At 60.1% G+C, this 18,653-nt stretch overlaps 1 protein-coding gene across 6 annotated transcripts in view; it reads left to right on the plus strand.

Moving 5' to 3' along the window:
- Window positions 1–9,266: 9,266 nt before the first annotated feature.
- Window positions 9,267–18,653, plus strand: part of GTF2IRD1 (GTF2I repeat domain containing 1) — a 68,168-nt gene continuing 58,781 nt past the window's right edge. For all 6 annotated transcript variants that reach the window (XM_075113248.1, XM_075113253.1, XM_075113251.1 and 3 more), the window contains exon 1: window positions 9,267–9,505. The gene's annotated coding sequence lies outside the window, so the exon portion shown is untranslated. The remainder of the gene's footprint in view (window positions 9,506–18,653) is intronic.

Genomic DNA, 18,653 nt, shown 5'->3' on the forward strand with positions numbered 1-18,653 from the left:
TCAGGCTGTTTTGCCACATGGCACGTGCCGAGCTGGCCGAGGGCGGTGGGTGACAGCACAGCAGCCCCTGCCCAGCGCTGCAGCCATTGCCTCTATCCCTTCCCTTAGCTCCCATTTCTGCAGAGCCCGAGCCCAAACACCATCATCCCCCTGTGCAGGGGGACACAGGGGACAGGCCTGTCCCCGGCTTTAGCCCTTGGAAACGTGGCGGGGAAGCTTTGGGGGAAAGGAGGTTCAGTCAACTTCGTTAGGGAAATAGCACGGATCTTGTGTTCAAACCTTTGAAGTGTTAATTAAAAAGAATTATGCAAAGGAGCGAGGATTTGAAACATTCATTTGAATCTCAATAAGGCATCTGTATTAAAAATAGCAGCGGGATCAACGAAAGATACAGCAGTTTTGGAGCAAAACGGTCCCCATGTCCCCGCTGCCGTCGGGCCGTGGGTTTCTGCCTGCTCCCTGCCCCGAATGGGCGCTGTGGAGCATGGCACAGCGAGAGCTTGGGAAAACACTTCTTGCCTAATATTTAAAGATCTTGAAAGTATCTCATTTAAAAAAAGACCCAGTGGGGGCCAGCGTGGTGCTTAGCTGTGGTGCATAGGGAGGGAGAGCGGGGCGCACAGGCTGGTGAGGTGGGTGCAGGGCTGGGAGCAGCCCGGGGCACCTGATGTGGAGCACAAGCCACCCCATGGAGACCACAGCTCCCCCGGACCCCAAACCGCCCTCAAGCCCTGGCAATGCTCCTTCCGGGGGAAACCAGGAGGATGCGCCTCTCTGGTATGGCCCTTCATTAAAACCCCCAGCATGTCCTGGCCCTTGCTCATTCCAATAAAAAGCATCCAGGGTATTAATTACCAGATCAGTGGATAACGTCGTTAAGTTTACTTTTGCATTGTGCGGACCCAACAGGAATGTCAATGCCTCCTGCCCTTGGTGTCGGTGCTGCAAGGGCGCGAGCGAGTGGCCGCCCGACTGGTGCTGGGTGGGCTGTGCCGGGCCGGCAGTGCCGAGGGAGCACCGGCACCGAGGCTCCACGCCTGCCAAGAACCGATGCTTTCGCTTCCTTCCAGCGTGGGAGAGGTGGGCTGCGAGGGCGTGGGTGCTCCGGTGGGGATGGCTTTGCTGGGCAGTGAGTCGGGGGTTGCAGTCGGGGGCTGAAAGCAGCCTGGGCAGGGGATGGAGGGGCGAGGAGATTTGCTGGGGCTGCAGCCCCATGGGGAAGGTGCCGATGGGCAAAGCTGGAGCCTCACTGTGAAATTACATGGCAATTTCAAAGGCTGGGGCTATAAACTTAGCTGCAGGCTTGATTGAAAATATATGAGTACCAGCCTGACCTTGGGCAGGGCTCAGGGCTGGCGCTGCCCAGCAGCCCCTTGACCCCCGCTGGCTGGAGGAGCTGATGCTCTTGGCCAAAATGTGGTGCGGGGATAACCCCAGTGCTTGCCTTCTGCACCAGGGAGTGGGATTTCTATGGATGGGGCCTCCCTGGTCCCATTTGGATGCTTGAAGTCTGCAGAGGGGACCCTGGGACCAAGAACTGGGCTATTGGACACCCCCCCCAGGGATGCTGCCAGTACCCGTGGCAGCCCTCCTGCTCATCTGGGTGTGTGAAGGATCCCCTGTCCCTGATGAGCCAAAACCAACCCTGGTGACAACATCAGCTTAGGAAAGGGCCTTTCCTCCTGCCAGGTGTCGTGGAGCTGGAAAGGACTGGGGGGTCAGAAGACAGAAATCTCCCTGCTCTGCTCCCCAGGACGCTGTCCAGAGGCTCCAGTTCGGGAGCGCCTCGCCAGGCTCTCATTATCGTGGAAATAATTCAAGGGACGCACACAAGAGAGCTGGAAAAGCATTTTATCTGTTGTGTCGGAGCAAACTCCTTTTGCAGCACAGCGTTCAAAGGACAGCACAACTGCAGGCACCCGGCACCGCAGCCAGCTATGTTAAATGCAGATAGGCAGAGTAAATAGGCACTATAAGCCATCACTATGCCCCAGCAGGCAGGGAATGGAGAGAGAGGGTGAGGTTTTTTTTGGTCTTTCTGCAAATATGTTTGAGACCAACAGATATCAGCTCAGTTTTGCAGGGAATCCTTGCTGGTTTTACCCAATAGCATGTATCTTGCAAAAGAATAATACTTTTGGTGCACAGCTCTCCCCATAGTAGCTGTTTTCAATGCGGGACGGACTCGCTGCCAATACAGCCCCAAAACCAGCGGTTAATCTGCTGCATGCAAAGCCTTGTTGCTCCAGTTGTGAGTGATGGCTGGAAAAGCTCTTCCCCTCACCCCAACCCTCAGACCTTCCCACCCAGACCCACAGACCCCAGTACTTTCGTTCTCCTCAAGGTTTTTCCTTGCATGGTTTTTGCATCTCCCAGCCCTGCTCCAGGTGATTCCAGCTCCCCGCATCCGCAGGGCTCACCCAAGATGTGCCCGGCAGCAACGAGTTGTGGGAGGCTTCCAGAAATGTCCCGCTCTTGATCTATAATTTAAAAACCATTTTGTTTTGCCTCGGTCGTTTTTACCAGCAATTTGCTCTAGCAAAGGAACACAATACCCCTTTAGGAAAGAAGAAATAAACTAATTCTTTCAATTAAATTTCTCCTGACCTTACTAAAACTTTTTCCCTGTTCCCTCTTCTAAAGAAGCAGCTTTTCTTTTTTTATTTTTGTGATCTCCAATTCCACCGAGAGACAGGAGAAATCAGCATATCAGAGAAAACAACGATTCTTGTGATGCCCAGCAGTCACTAATTAACAAATTAAAAAAAAAAAGAAAAAGAAAAAGAAAAATCTTTCTGCAGATAGGATTGTTTTCTGGCAATGTTGCCTTTTCTTTTGCTGGCGCTGTGACAAGGAACTTCTTTATTGCTCCAGATAGAGCAGATTAAACCATCCCTCGCACGCCATTTGCCTAGGTGGATGGGTTTGTGCAGCTCATTGTTTTGGCCCCCAAATAAAACGCCTTGACCCCACTTTTATCCTATTGTCGTGGGTTCCTTCAGAGACATGCACAGATGTGACAATTGCAAGAGAGTGTTTAAGCCATGGCATCTGTCCCCCGGCTGGACCAGGCGTCCTTCCAATGACTGTGAGCATCCCTAGAGGATGGGGGCTCCAGCGGAACATCTTGAGAACATCTGGGGTTTCTCCAGGTGCTCCACCTCCCCCTGAAGTCCCCAGCCCCCAGGTGGCAGCAGGCCCGGGAGCCCTCCCCAAGGGGCCGAGCTGGGACTCAGCCCGTCCCTCCAGGCACTCATGCGGTTCAGCCCGCAGCCTGCCCTCCTCCACACCATCTTCCCAGGCTCCTCCGAATTTCAGGATTGTTTTGCCCTCTCCCCCCCCGCAAGCACTTACAGCCCTGCTTGGAGATGGTGATCGAGTCAGAGGCTCCATTGGGAGCTGCTGCTGGCCACGGGGGCTGAGCTCTCCCTTCACACACCAGTGACCGAAGGTGGCACCCACGGGCCTCCAACCTTATCTCAGTTCATGGTCCCCAATGGTGAGGAGCAAAACCAGTCCCCAAAGCCAGCCACCACAGAGCCAGCCCTGGGGCTCAGTGCTGGGGTCCCAGCCTTGTGAGCAGCTCTTGGGGTCTCCCCTGGAGCAAGGCAAAAGGGCAGGACGGTTCCCTGCGTGTTTGGAGCCAGCCAGATGTTGGTCTTTGGCCAAAGGACCTTGGAAACCCTCTTGGCCAAGGTCTCCTCCGAGGGCCCGCGCCCTTCAGAGGGCTCTGAGTTGTGTTGCCCTGCAGAGTACTTGCAGCGGCGAGGAGCTGAGTGCATGTGGGGGGTTGCCTAACTCCCCAAATACCAACATAAGCCTCTTTGGCTGTTGACAGTCCCTTGGGGCTGCTGCAACTGCCCAGATGCCCCTGGGGCCGGGGGATGCGGGGCTGGCCCCGGGGAGGGCAGGTTTTGGGAGCAAGACGAGCACAAGCCTGACCCGAGCACGGCCGAAGGCAGGACCCCGGCGCTGCCCAAAACCTCCGCCTGCTGCGATGGGCCCTGTGGGGCCACGGCCCTCCCGGGGCACAGAGCAGGGGGGCGCGCACAGCTGTGGCAGCTGGATATTGCATCAAAACATTAAAAAAAAAAAAATTCCCCATTTTTATTATTGCACAGGTTTCCCCAGCAAAGGGCCATGGGTTTTGGCCGGCAGCGTGCTGCAGAGGGGCTGAAGACCCACGGCAAGAATGGGGCAGCGGAGCCCTGCGCAGAAACCTGCCCGTGCTTCGCAGGCAGCTCCTGTGCTCGGATGACCTAATTAAATTAATTTTGGTGGCTTGGGTGGTTTTTTTTTGGGGGGGGAGGAAGTCTGGCTTAAAGACAATTAGCCAAACGATGCCCTGATTTCTTTTCTTCGGAGTAAGATCATCCATCTAATTATTCAGCAAGTATGTTTTCACTCACCATTTACTCTCCCAGGGACAGCCGATGCTGGGTGCAAATCAGGGACCAGCTCCAGCCACCCCAGTGTGACGCATCCCACCCCGAGGAGCCCCGGCCCACCAAACCCTTCACCCCTCTTGGGATTTTGCTGGACCCGGCGCAGCCCCAGCCTGCTGCTACCTCTGCAATGAGTTTGCCAGGCCTGATGCCACAGGGAGGGAGGTGAGGGGTGCTGGGTGCCCGCGCAGAGCTCGGCAGAGCTGAAACCCCCCTTCCCTGCTCCTCTAGAAACTGGGAAAGTGTTTTCTCTTAAAATGTTTTCTTCTCCCCTGGCCCCGGAGCGGTAATAAATCATCACTTATTTAAAACAAAATCCAGCTAATGGAGCAGCTGCATAATGTGTATGCTTCAAAGGGAAAAAAACTGTCAGCAGTTTCCAAACTTTCGAGGTTAAAATGCTGTCAAGTTATTTTTAATAGTTTTTCATTTGTTTTAATTTGCCATTCCTTAATATTCAGCGAGGAACTCGGAAAATAATAATTTCCTCCCCACGGATCGTCTTCCCGGCTGGCAAACGCAGCCTTGGCCTCTGTGCCGCTGGGCAGGGGTGGCCGGGGACGGTGGCGGCAGCACCGGCAGGGTGGCCGGGACGTCCCGGCACTGCTGCGCCTGGCTCTGGTGAACAGAGTACTCCGAAGGGGCATGCCAGGCTGAGCTTTGCTGGGCCGAGCTGAGCCCTGCTGTGCCGAGCTGGGCAATGCCGCGGTGTACTGTGCCGTGCCGAGCTGGGCAATGCCGCGGTGTGCTGTGCCGTGCCGAGCTGGGCAATGCCGCGGTGTGCTGTGCCGTGCCGAGCTGGGCAATGCCGCGGAGGGCTGTGCCGTGCCGAGCTGGGCAATGCCACGGTGGGCTGTGCCGTGCCGAGCTGGGCAATGCCATGGAGGGCTGTGCCGTGCCGAGCTTGGCAATGCCGCGGTGTGCTGTGCCGTGCCGAGCTGGGCAATGCCATGGAGGGCTGTGCCGTGCCGAGCTGGGCAATGCCATGGAGGGCTGTGCCGTGCTGAGCTGGGCAATGCCATGGAGGGCTGTGCCGTGCCGAGCTGGGCAATGCCGCGGTGTGCTGTGCTGTGCCGAGCTGGGCAATGCCATGGAGGGCTGTGCCGTGCCGAGCTGGGCAATGCCGCGGAGGGCTGTGCCGTGCCGAGCTGGGCAATGCCGCGGAGGGCTGTGCCGTGCCGAGCTGGGCAATGCCGCGGTGTGCTGTGCCGTGCCGAGCTGGGCAATGCCATGGAGGGCTGTGCCGTGCCGAGCTTGGCAATGCCGCGGTGTGCTGTGCCGTGCCGAGCTGGGCAATGCCGCGGAGGGCTGTGCCGTGCCGAGCTGGGCAATGCCATGGAGGGCTGTGCCGTGCCGAGCTGGGCAATGCCGCGGAGGGCTGTGCCGTGCCGAGCTGGGCAATGCCGCGGTGTGCTGTGCCGTGCCGAGCTGGGCAATGCCATGGAGGGCTGTGCCGTGCCGAGCTGGGCAATGCCGCGGAGGGCTGTGCCTTGCCGAGCTGGGCAATGCCATGGAGGGCTGTGCCGTGCCGAGCTGGGCAATGCCGCGGTGTGCTGTGCCGTGCTGAGCTGGGCAATGCCATGGAGGGCTGTGCCGTGCCGAGCTGGGCAATGCCGCGGTGTGCTGTGCCGAGCTGAGCTGGGCAATGCCACGGTGGGCTGTGCCGTGCCGAGCTGGGCAATGCCATGGAGGGCTGTGCCGTGCCGAGCTGGGCAATGCCATGGAGGGCTGTGCCGTGCCGAGCTGGGCAATGCCACGGTGGGCTGTGCCGTGCCGAGCTGGGCAATGCCGCGGTGTGCTGTGCCGTGCTGAGCTGGGCAATGCCACGGTGGGCTGTGCCGTGCCGAGCTGGGCAATGCCACGGAGGGCTGTGCCGTGCCGAGCTGGGCAATGCCACGGAGGGCTGTGCCGTGCCGAGCTGGGCAATGCCGCGGTGTGCTGTGCCGTGCCGAGCTGGGCAATGCCATGGAGGGATGTGCCGTGCCGAGCTGGGCAATGCCATGGACTGCTGTGCCGTGCCGAGCTGGGCAATGCCATGGAGGGCTGTGCTGTACCGAGCTGGGCAATGCCGCGGTGGGCTGTGCCGTGCCGAGCTGGGCAATGCCGCGGTGTGCTGTGCCGTGCCGAGCTGGGCAATGCCACGGAGGGCTGTGCCGTGCCGAGCTGGGCAATGCCGCGGTGGGCTGTGCCGTGCCGAGCTGGGCAATGCCGCGGTGTGCTGTGCCGTGCCGAGCTGGGCAATGCCACGGAGGGCTGTGCCGTGCCGAGCTGGGCAATGCCGCGGTGGGCTGTGCCGTGCCGAGCTGGGCAATGCCGCGGTGGGCTGTGCCGTGCCGAGCTGGGCAATGCCGCGGAGGGCTGTGCCGTGCCGAGCTGGGCAATGCCGCGGTGTGCTGTGCCGTGCTGAGCTGGGCAATGCCGCGGTGTGCTGTGCCGTGCCGAGCTGGGCAATGCCGCGGTGTGCTGTGCCGTGCCGAGCTGGGCAATGCCACGGAGGGCCGTGCCGTGCCGAGCTGGGCAATGCCGCGGTGGGCTGTGCCGTGCCGAGCTGGGCAATGCCACGGAGGGCTGTGCCGTGCCGAGCTGGGCAATGCCGCGGTGTGCTGTGCCGTGCCGAGCTGGGCAATGCCGCGGTGTGCTGTGCCGTGCCGAGCTGGGCAATGCCGCGGTGTGCTGTGCCGTGCCGAGCTGGGCAATGCCACGGAGGGCTGTGCCGTGCCGAGCTGGGCAATGCCGCGGTGGGCTGTGCCGTGCCGAGCTGGGCAATGCCACGGAGGGCTGTGCCGTGCCGAGCTGGGCAATGCCGCGGTGTGCTGTGCCGTGCTGAGCTGGGCAATGCCATGGAGGGCTGTGCCGTGCCGAGCTTGGCAATGCCGCGGTGTGCTGTGCCGTGCTGAGCTGGGCAATGCCACGGTGGGCTGTGCCGTGCCGAGCTGGGCAATGCCACGGTGGGCTGTGCCGTGCCGAGCTGGGCAATGCCATGGAGGGCTGTGCCGTGCCGAGCTTGGCAATGCCGCGGTGTGCTGTGCCGTGCTGAGCTGGGCAATGCCACGGTGGGCTGTGCCGTGCCGAGCTGGGCAATGCCACGGTGGGCTGTGCCGTGCCGAGCTGGGCAATGCCGCGGTGTGCTGTGCCGTGCTGAGCTGGGCAATGCCACGGTGGGCTGTGCCGTGCCGAGCTGGGCAATGCCACGGAGGGCTGTGCCGTGCCGAGCTGGGCAATGCCACGGTGGGCTGTGCCGTGCCGAGCTGGGCAATGCCATGGAGGGCTGTGCCGTGCCGAGCTGGGCAATGCCACGGAGGGCTGTGCCATGCCGAGCTGGGCAATGCCATGGAGGGCTGTGCCGTGCCGAGCTGGGCAATGCCGCGGAGGGCTGTGCCGTGCCGAGCTGGGCAATGCCACGGAGGGCTGTGCCGTGGTGGGCCATGCCCCAGCAGGCCATGCCAAACCAGGCCATGCTGTGCCATGTGAGCAAGGCTTTATGGTGCCAGGCTGAGCCAGGACGTGTGCTGGTGAGCTGTGCCGTGCAAGGCCAAGCTGTGCATTGCTGTGCAATGCTGAGTCAAGCCACGCTGAGCAGGGCTGTGTCAAGCTGTGCCGTGCCGTGCCGAGCTATGCAGGGCCAGGTCATGCTAAACTGTGCTGTGCCGAGCCAAGCCGTGCTGTGCCTTGCCAAGCCAGGCCACGCCAAGCTGTGTGTGCTGTGCTGAGCCATGATGTGTCATGCCAAGCCAAGCTGTGATGAGCCATGCCATACCAAGCAAAGCCACGCAATGTCAGGCCATGCCAAGCTGTGCCGTGCCAAGCCGTGCCAAGCCATGCTGTGCCATGCAAGGCCAGGTCATGCCAAGCTGAGACATGCTGAGCCATGCCATGCTATGCCAAGCCATACAAGGCCAGGCAACACCAAGCTGTGCCGTGCCAAGCCATGCCAAGCCATGCCATGCCATGCAAGGCCAGGCAAGACTGAGCTGTGCTGTGCCAAGCCATGCCGTGCCAAGCCAAGCCACCCAAGGGCAGGCAATGCCAAGCTGTGCCATGCCAAGCCATGCCATGCCATGCAAGGCCAGGCAACGCCAAGCTGTGCCATGCCGAGCCATGCCATGCCATGCTGTGCCATGCCATGCAAGGCCAGGCAACGCTGAGCTGTGCCGTGCCGAGCCCTGCTGTGCCGTGCCTTGCCAAGCCATGCCATGCCATGCAAGGCCAGGCAACGCCAAGCTGTGCCGTGCCAAGTCATGTCATGCCATGCCATGCCAAGCCATGCAAGGCCAGGCAACGCCAAGCTGAGACATGCCGAGCCATGCCATGCCATGCCAAGCCATGCAAGGCCAGGCAACGCCAAGCTGTGCCGTGCCAAGTCATGTCATGCCATGCCATGCCAAGCCATGCAAGGCCAGGCAACGCCAAGCTGTGCCGTGCCGTGCCAAGCCAAGCCACCCAAGGGCAGGCCATGCCAAGCTGTGCCGTGCTGAGCCAAGCCCTGCCGAGCCAAGCCGAGCCATACCGAGCCAAACCACACCGACCGGCGCTAACCCGTCCCAGGGCCACCCTGTCCCGCGCCCCCCCGCGCCCCCCCGCGCCCCCCCGTGCCCAGCCCAGCCGCGCCAACGCCAACAGGTGGCGGCAGGTCCCCGCCGCGCCCCCCCAGCGCCCCCCCAGCGCCCAGCCGGGCCCCGCCGCGGCACGAAGGGACTTCGCGCGGCCCGTCCCCCCCCCAGACCCCCCCGTCCGGTTATCGGGCTGGTTAATCCCGTATGTAAACGGCAGCCAATGGATGGTGCCGTTGAGCGGGGTTGGGATTAGCGGCGGGGCGAATGGCTGGCACTTTTACTGGGATTACAGAACAAAGAGCTGCTCTCCCTTCCCAGCTTGGGGTGGGTTTTTCCTCCCCCCCCCGGCCCCCCCTTTGCCGTGCGGCCCCGGCGGGCAGGGGCGGCCCCGCCCGGGGAGGAGGGCAGCGGCGGGAGGCGGCTCCGTCCCGGCCCCCGCGCCCGCCCCCGCCGCTCCCGCGCAGCCTCGCCGGGGGAGGCAGGAGCGCCGCGCCCGAGACGCCCGCGGTAAGGAAAAGTTTTGCCCCCCCACCCCCCCTCCGGCTCCTTACACCCACCCCCCCCAACCCCGGTCCCAGTCCTGGGGGGGGGGGGGGCGATGGGGGATGCTGGGTGCGATGGGGCTGGGGGGGGACAGGGGGGTATTCGGGCTTGGGGGGAGTGCAGGAGGGCGACAGGGCTGGGGGGGATGCTGGGGGGCAGCAGGGCTGGGGGATGGAGGAGGGGCGATAGGGCTGCCGGCGGGTGCAAGGGCTGCGGGGGTGCAGGGGGGCATCGAGGCGCGGGGGATGTTGGGGAGCAATACGGCTGGGGGGATGCTGGGCTCTTTAGGGCAGGGGGTGTGCGGGGGGTGCATTAGGGCTTGAGGGGCGCTGAGGGGGTGATAGGGCTGGGGGATGCCGGCGGGAATGCTAGGCTCATCGCGGCTGGGAGAGCGCAGGGGCGCAATAGGGATACTGGGAGAGGATGGTGCTGGGGATGCAGGGGGCAATAGGGCTGGGAGATGCTGCAGGGCAGTAGGGCTGGGGGGGCGCTGGGGGCGATTAGGCTTTGGAGGGATGTTGGGGCTACAGGGCTTGGGGGAGATGCCGGGGATGTTAGGGCTGGCAGGGGGAAACGCGTGGGGGTGATGATGGGGATTGGGGTGGTGGGGTCTGTCTGGGCTGCGGGGGGATGCAAGGAAGCAGTGAGGCTGAGGGGGAGCATTAGGGGTTGGGGGTGATAGTGCTGCAGGGGTGCTTGGGGTGGTAAGGCAGGGAGATGCAGGGAGCAGTAGGGCTGGGTGGGGGGTGGCAGTGCTGGGGCAGTTGGGTAGGAGATGTGGGGCTGGCCCTCGGTGCCCACCACCGCAACAGTGTCCCACGTCCCTAAGGCAGCTCCAGGGCTGCCACCTGCCCCGGCTGCGTCTGGCGGTGCCGGGCAGGAAGGGAAGCTGTGAGCAGGGCTTTGCTGGGGCTCGCCTCCCTCCCCGCCGGCGCGGGGAAAGGCGGCAGCACGGCTGGAAATAGAAACGCAGGGTTGAGCTGACGAAGCGCTCGGGGCTTCAGCTAGGCTGGTAACCTGGCCTCGGCACCGCGGCTGGCGGGGCGGAGGGACAGACGTCCTCTGCGGCTCCCCGGTGCTGGTGGGGACATGCGTACGTTTCTCGGTGCTGGGGGACGACCGTGATGGGGAGAAAGTTGTTCCCCAGGGAGCCGGTGCCCTTGTCGTTCCAGTATGCGGGGCTGGTGGTGGGTTTATCTGGGATAAGATGTAAATTGGAGCGAACCTATTAATGCATCTTGTGCCGGAGCGAGCCTCGGATCCGGTGGCGCTGCACGGGTAATCCCCGGCTGTTCGTGGCGGGCGCCTGGGCGAGAGCGCTTTGGGAGGCGTTGGTGCCGCCGAGCATCGCTGCAGAGCTACGGGGCCGGGTGTCGCGGGCGCTTCGAGGTCGGTCGCTTGGCCTCCTGCCACATCCATCGCCTGCCGGTGTGCAAGCTCCGGACAGAGGGACTGCCTGGGGTGTTGGCATGGAGCCTCGCATGACGGGAGGGAGCCCCTGGCTTCGGGGTGTCTGCTCCCCATGCTGCTCCTGCCAGAGGAGCCGCTGGAAGCGCTGCAACTGGGGAGTAATCCTGCGGACACGAGCACCTTTAAGTCTGCAGGATCCCAGGTCTCTGGTCCGCACCAGTGCGGCCAGATGTGCTACGTTGTCCATCACCTGTCCGAGCCCATGGAATTTCCTACTCCTGTGGAAACCGCTGCAGCGCTTGCTCTGAAATGAGAAAGCGTTGTGGCAGCTGCTGGCATCAGACCCGACCCTGCCGGCAGCCAAGGGCTGGGATGTTAAAGGCCGCGGCTCGGTGCCTCTGCTGCATCCCACTGGCCCCCAGCGCCGGAGCAGCGAGCCCTGGCACAGCACTGTGTGCCACCGTCGGGACGATGTCGAGCAGCCAGCTGGGTGTCAGGGTCGCCTTTGAGCCGTGGCAGCACGGCATGGCTCTGTAGCTTCCTGTGGGACCCTGTTCCTCTCCGTTCAGCCCCGCAGAGCTGGGGTCGCGGTAACTGCCCGGGGGACGGGGTGCCCCGGTTCGGGGCTGTGCAGCTGGTTTTCCCATGCACCGCTGCTACCCGAGCTGGCATTGCCTCGCCAGGCCATGTTTTTGGGGTGAACCGTGCCTGGGATGCAGCGCCGCCGGGTGCGGGCAGGGGAAGGGGTCGGGCAGCTGCCCTTGTGGGGTGCCTGCAGGAGCCAGGGGGTGACGAAGGGGACACGTGCTGGTGGCCACTGCCGCCTCCCTCTTCTCTCCCTCCCACGAGGGCTTTCGCGTCTTGGTGGAGAAGCTGCTCGTGCTGCCGCAGGTCGCTGCTCGTTTAGGTTTGCTAATGAGAAGCAAGGAGAGGAGGGAAGGAACCTGCTCAGGGATGTGTTTAGCAACCTGCCCTACCAGCCCAGGTGAGAGACATGGTGCCATTGCTCACAGCTCGGCGCTGTCCTGAGAGCCCGGCACAGCGTCGGCAGGCGTCCAGTGGGACCTTGTGTGGGCAGGAGGTCACAAGGAGGGTGGACTTCGGGGCCAGCATGGAGGGGAACAGGTCTGGCTCTCCCACATGATGTGCATGACATATGACTTGAGCGATCCTCTGCTTAAAGGAAGGAGAAAAAAACCCCAAACCCAGAAATCCTAGACCAAAAGGAGTGACCTCTCACTGTTGGAGCTAATGGGGGATTCCCATCTGCTGCTCCCGCAGGAAATAGCTCAGATTTTTTTCGGCAATTATCAATGCCCTGTACTTCCTTTGGGAATTTCGGCGGCTGCACCCCGGCAGCCAGGCTGGAGGGATGTGGAGGGACTCCAGCCGCTGGCCAGGCTGGTCCCCGGCCGGTTGCCCGCTGTGGGGCTCACCCCTGGGGTGGGCGCAGGGCTGGGCGCCGGCCGTCCGCAGCTTGGGCAACGGCACCCTGCCCTGCCTGTCAGCTGATGGGCGCGGTTCCTCCTTGTGCCACCGGCATCCGTTTGCAGATGCCTGCGGCGGGTAGACGTGGTGGTGGCTCATCATGGAAGAAGAGGTGTGGATGGGGACTGCTGCTCCCAGGGTGGCTGGGCTTGGGTGTAGGTGGTGGGTGATGGTTTGGGGAAGGGGATGCATGGACGAGGGGCTGCGTCAGTACCTGTGCTCTGCTCCCGGCCCTCCGGCCACATCTGCGTGTGTTGCGCCTCATTGGCAGGGACAGACCTCTTCTGGGGCTTCTGGGGGGAGCAGAGGCAGATGCTGAAGGCACGTGGCGTGGGTTTGCTGCCACTAGAAGCCTTCTCCTCGAGGGCAGGGAGGAGTAGAGGAAAGGACCTACTGGGAGGCCCCTCTGAGGTTGGAGATATCCATCCAAGAGCTAAAAATGTATCTATTGATTCATTTATTGGGAAGAGCCCAGCTGGGAGCCGTAGGGAAGGCTCCTGGTGTCCATCTGGATGCTGGCCGGAGCAGTGGGGCTGAGGGCAGCGAGCAGCCCTGGCTGGAGGTTTGCTGGGGAGGCAGCAGGGCTTTGCAGACTGGAGCAAGGTTTCCTGGGACCCTGCTCTGCCGTGTTGCAGCCTGTCCCTTCACGGGACATGTTTTATTTAAGTCTCTTGAAGCATCATCTTTAAAAACAGGTCATGAGCCCTTGATCTTGTCCGAAGCTGCGGGAGGCTCGGGGCTGTGCTGTGGCTGGGGTTCAGGTGAGCTTTATGGATTGGGGATTTGGGGTTTTTTTTGCTCACTGGTTCGATGCTTGCTTTCTTAGTGCGGCCCCGTTGGTTGAATTTGCTTTGAGCCCAAGAGAAAAATGTCAAGTGAGTCTGGGCAGGAGCTCATCCCCGCTGCGTGGTGCCCGTGTGGCGGTGGAGGGATGGAGTGAGAAGGGGGATTGCTGCTGGAGAAATCCCCCAAAGCAGCTGCTGTGTGAATATCCCCGTGTCTCGTCCCGCTTCGGGAGCCGCTGCCAAATGCAGCTTTACAAACACTTTGGCGGTGGTTTCCGAGGGTCTTGCCTACAGCGACAGCAAGGCTTTCCCGTAGGTAGGACACTCTGAAGAAAAGCACTCTGTACACGAATCCCCTCCTTGAGAGCAGGCTGTACCGAGGTGGGGTTTACATTCCTGCACGCAAAAAGCTTCTCTCTGAGTTTTCTGGCTTGATGTTGCCTTGTCTCTGCTCCATGCTGGTCTGGCTGGTTTAAGAAGAGAATTAACCTCAGTGGGATGAGCAGGGGACCAGCGAGGAGCATCGCTCTGCTGCTGCGCGTCCGCACCGATGTCACCGTCCTTTACCAGGGCTTCCCCCCTTGGCGCTGAGCTCCAGCTCACATGAGAGATGAGGTGTCTGTCTTCATTTCTTTAAACATGCAGCATCAAAAGGAGCGAATGATGATGGGGATGTTGGTGTGGACCCAGGAGAGGTCCTGGAAACGTGCCATGCAGCACCCACCTGCATGCCTGGGACCCCTGGCCCAGCAGCATGAAGGGGACAAACCGGAAAGTCCTCTGCCCACAGGTGACCTCCCCTCTGGGGTCTGCAGGATCCGGCTGCGCCCCTGAGCCATCCAAGCAGTGGGTGCAAGTGGATGGGTGCAAATGCCCTGGTGGGCACTATGGTCCTGCTGCTGATCCACTCCTGGGAAACCTGGGAGCTCAGAGGGTGCTTTGGGGCACAGATGCCCCTGGAGGTGGCAGCGGGGAAGCTGGTGGGCAGGATGTTTGTAACTTCTTGAGCCTTTCTTGCACTTTTTGATGATGCACGCAGGTACTGGTTGCTGCCAGGGGTTGTGTGTCCTGCTTAGCTGGGGGGGTTTGATGTACCTGGAGGAGAAACCTCCCCTTGTCTTGGGTGGGTGAAGGTTGGAGGGATTTGTACGCTTCTGAGAGAAATGTATGGTGCCTGGGCCCTCATAACCTTTGTGGGGCAGTTTGAAGCTGAGAAATCCGTTTACATGAGAAAAGAGGTTTGGTAGCCAGGTTGGAGCTGAGCCCTGTCCCTGGCTGAGGCAGGGGATGGATGCGTGGGATCCCAGCCACAGGTTGTGCTGGTGGCAAGGCCACCGAGGAGCCCTTGGCTTCTTTCTCTCATGCTAAAAAGAAAAAGCAGAAAAACCCTCAAAGCTTTCCCTGTGGTAGCTGCTGGTTAGAAGAACATAGAGGTGGTCAGTCTGGCTTAGGGAAAACGTGTGGTGAGTGGAGAGGGAGTCCTCTGGAACAAGGTAACACTGGGGAAATGAAACGATTGCAGTGGGTGAAGGAGACCTCCTCAGTTTTATCCAGATGCTGTGCGAGAAAATGCTTTGCCCACTTTTAAAGGGTGGCATGCAGGGATGAGTGCGTCTCCGTGCCCTGGTTTCAGCAAAGCTCCCGTCTTGCCTTTACCTCCGGCTGCGTCTGTGTGGACCTGTCTCCTGCCTGGGAAACCACCCACTCCTTAGTGCTGGCATGACGTGACCTTGCCTTGGGACGCTGGCCACCGGCTTGCTCATCTGCTGCTGGAGCTCCAGCCTGGTGGCACTGACGGGTTGGCCCTGGGCGGTGGGGACGGCTCTGGCCATCACGCTGGGGATGGAGGTGGCTCCCTGGAGGTGGGCAGAGCCCCCTGCACCGACACGCACAGATGAAAGAGGCAAACCCAGCCCTGCTTCTAATTAGCAGCAATCCTTGCGCCTGAAATTAAGCCCGGCCACTTTATAAGGGCTCGGCACCGGGGAGCACGCGTGGCACATCACATCGATGACGGCACCTGGGAGCAGTGCCGGTAAGGCAGGCGCTGCCCTCCCCTGCCCGCCTGCTGCCAGCCATCGGGGAGAGCCTCCGGGATGCCAGGTTTAGGACAAGTCTTGAGATGAGCTGCTGGGCTGCTGGTCCATACCCTGATGCAGGGCAGAGACCCCATTGCAGTGGTAGGGTTTTCCCTGGATGGATGCTGCTGCTCAGACCTTCCCCAAAGGGACCCTGAAGGATGGTTTGCATTTAGAGCTGGACTGGCGCTGGGCCCCCCGGGATGGGTATTTTGGCATATCTCCCCAGCGCTGGTAGGATGGGGCTGTGCCCACAGTGATCAAGCTTTGGGACCTATTTGAGTCTCCCATCGCAGTCACGCTCCTCCCCATCCGGTTGGTTTTCTGCTTGTTTCATTGCAGGGTAGGAGACAGGAATGGAAAAACCTGTAGGAAAGGCAGGATTATATCTCCCTAATTAGCGCGGGCCTGATTTTCATTTCTACTGAGAGCTCTGGTAATGATTAAATATGTGGGAATTATCTTTATTATTTGTATTGTATTAGTATTTAGGAGGCTAGGACCCCATTTGCTGTGCAGTGAAGGATAGTCCTTGCCTGGAGGAATGCTGTCTCTGGCACACCCGTCGCGTGTCCTGGGTCGGGTAGGTTGGGTTTTGAGCCCTGCATGCCTGTGGTATTGGCTAAATTGCTACCGCAGCTCTGCTCCCTGGCACTCAGAAGGATTTAAAGCATTGAATTGTGCGTCTTTTTTGTTGCGTACGAGTCACATGTGTTTTAATACGGGGAAAAAAATTGGTGTATTAACGTAACCTGAGAAATCGTGATTTATGTATAGATTTAAAATATATATATACTTGGCACCTGGGTTGTCAAAGCCCAGGAGCTGGCCGCCGCCTTTAGATGCTCTTGCTTTATTGTTGGAGGGCTACAATAAAGCAATCTCGTTAGGTAAATATAACGACGTTACAATCCACCATCTGCTAAAGTGCTGCTGCGCGGCACTGGCGGAGCGGTGGGAGCTGCCTGCCGTGCCGCTTCTCCCCTGCTCCTTCTTGCCAGTGTCTGCCGTGGCTCCTGCATGTCCTAGGAGAAACAGAAGTGGTGGTACGGATGGAGAAAGGGCTTTTTCTTATGGCTTCCTCCCTTTTAACCAGCCGGGGGATGAGCTGTTGAACCCTTCCAGCTGGTGAGGACCGATGCCCGTCGGAGCGCAGTGGGTCTGCTGGGATGGTGGTAGGGTCATCAGCAAGTTCCCCAAAAACTGGGTCACCACATTACCGAGCTGTGGAGACCCTGATGTGTGGGGATGCTCTGGTCTGGAGGGATGCCCTGAGATGCCACCAGGTCCCTGGGTCCCATAGCATCATCCTGCTCCCATCCAGGCGGTGGGACAACCCTGCCCCAGTGGCAGCAGGGACCCCCCTGCGCCCCTGGGTGCTGGAAACCCTTTTGCAGTCGCCATCAGAAAAGATCGCGCTTGGTCGGCGAAATATGTGAGGAACTCTGCTTGTTTAAAGTGCCTTTGGGGTTTTGGGCCTTAAATAAACATCCTGGTTGGGGTTTGGGTTGGAGGTTTTCACCCTGGGAAAGGCAGGCGGGGGGAAGGGAGCCGTGCCGGTGCCCCAAGTCTGCGTATGCCTTCTGACAAGGTTATAAATTAGCTTCATTAGAGGAGGATCACTGAAAATAAATCGCTCTGCACCCTTCAGGGGCATCGTCGGGCTGTAATTTCATCTCATCTTTCTGGGAATGAATGCCTAGAAACCCCTAAGTGAAATTACAGCATTTTACCTTGCGTTAGAGCTTGGTGGTTTTGCCCTCAGAAATGCAAACCCGCCCTCCGTGTCCCGAGATGAAGCTTGGCTGGGGGCTTGCATCAAAAGCAGGGGGGTTAGTTGGGGTTCGCTGCAGGTTTCTGGCACACGGCGGCCCCCAGCCGCCGCCGCCCGACAGCCTCCTGGGGGGCGCCCGGCTGGGGAGAGGAGCGTGCCGGGCGTTTGAACCCGGGTGAAACAGCGTGGTTCAAACCGAGCGGCCCGTGTGCTTTTAATACAGATCTGTGGCAGGAGCAGGCAGCGGGCGACCTTTAACAGGACATTAAACATTTATTTAAACCGTTAGAATTAGTGTCAGGTTGTATTTTTTAAATTTTATTTGAAAAGAGAGAGGGGGAAAAAAAAAGACACGGGAGAGGCAAGCGTGACCTGAGAGTCCCATGAGATGACTGATCTGGTGCGGTGCATCCCCAGCCCTCTCTGTGCAAGCTCCTGGAGCAAAGACCTGGCTCCAGGATGGATCCAGCATCTGCCCAGGCCCTTACCATGGCTCCTTGCTGGATCCTGCCGCAGCGAAGAGCAGGCACCCAGCATCTGTCGTGAAAAACCTCACCTCCATCCTGGGCCCCTCAAATACTTGTTGTTCAGGTGGGTTAATTTTTTTCTCCACCTGCCAAATGTTTATTCCTTTATGGGGTGGTGGGAGAGCACGAGATTAGCCCCACGTCTCTCCCACATCGTCTTCCCGCAGCCGCCTGCCAGCTTTCCCCGAGCCACCCCTCTGAGGATTACCCACTCTCTTGAAAACCTCTTTGTTTCCCCGTGTTTGCTGTTGTAATTTATGTACGGTGCCACTGCTTGTTGAAAAACAAGGTCTTTATCTCCGTGGGAATTACACCTGCACAAATCCAGCCCTATCGCTGCCTGCTTGCGAGGCTCTCCGTGATAAAAGCCGGCTCCCGAGCCACCACAGCAAAGCAAAAGTTTCCTCTACTTCAGCTGCTGGCGAGGGCAATGCTTGCCTCCCCTCTGTACCTTGGAGCACACAAATCCCCTCATCTTTGAATGCTCTCTGAAAGCAGGCTGCTTGGGTTGTGGCTTCATTGCTGATAAATTTTCTTCTTCCTGATTTCTTTCTTTCTCCCCTAGCAGCGTAGTTATGGTTGAACATTTTTTTTGGCTCCTGGTTGATTTATTTTCTTTTTTTTTTTCTGCAAGTAAGATGCATATTTCCACGCTCACTGACCTTCTGGTACACCGTGGACCTGGTGCGGTGATGCCGATGGATGGAGCGGAGAGCACCCGTCCCGCGGGGCCAAGGGTGCCTGTGGGTGGCTGGCAGCCGTGCTCCTGGAAAGAGTTATTTTTAACAGCTGGGCTCGTGCTGGGTTGCCATCGATGCACCGGAGCACGTAGGCATCCTTTATTATTTTAAACCTGATAATTAAAAATAATGCGGAGGTTGTCTGTGCTGTGGGTAGCTGCTGCTGAGGATGCTCCGAGATGCCGGCTTTCCCATGGCGAGGGGGTCCCATCCGCACCCGGACGGGCGGGTGGGCTTTGTGCGCCCAATGGCTGTCCCCGTTGGGGCAGGGAAGCCGGTGCCTGTCAGCGGCTGGAGACAGCACTTGGGA

This window comes from Phalacrocorax aristotelis, chromosome 18 (genome assembly GCF_949628215.1).
Source record: "Phalacrocorax aristotelis chromosome 18, bGulAri2.1, whole genome shotgun sequence".
NCBI classification, from domain to species: Eukaryota; Metazoa; Chordata; class Aves; order Suliformes; family Phalacrocoracidae; genus Phalacrocorax; species Phalacrocorax aristotelis.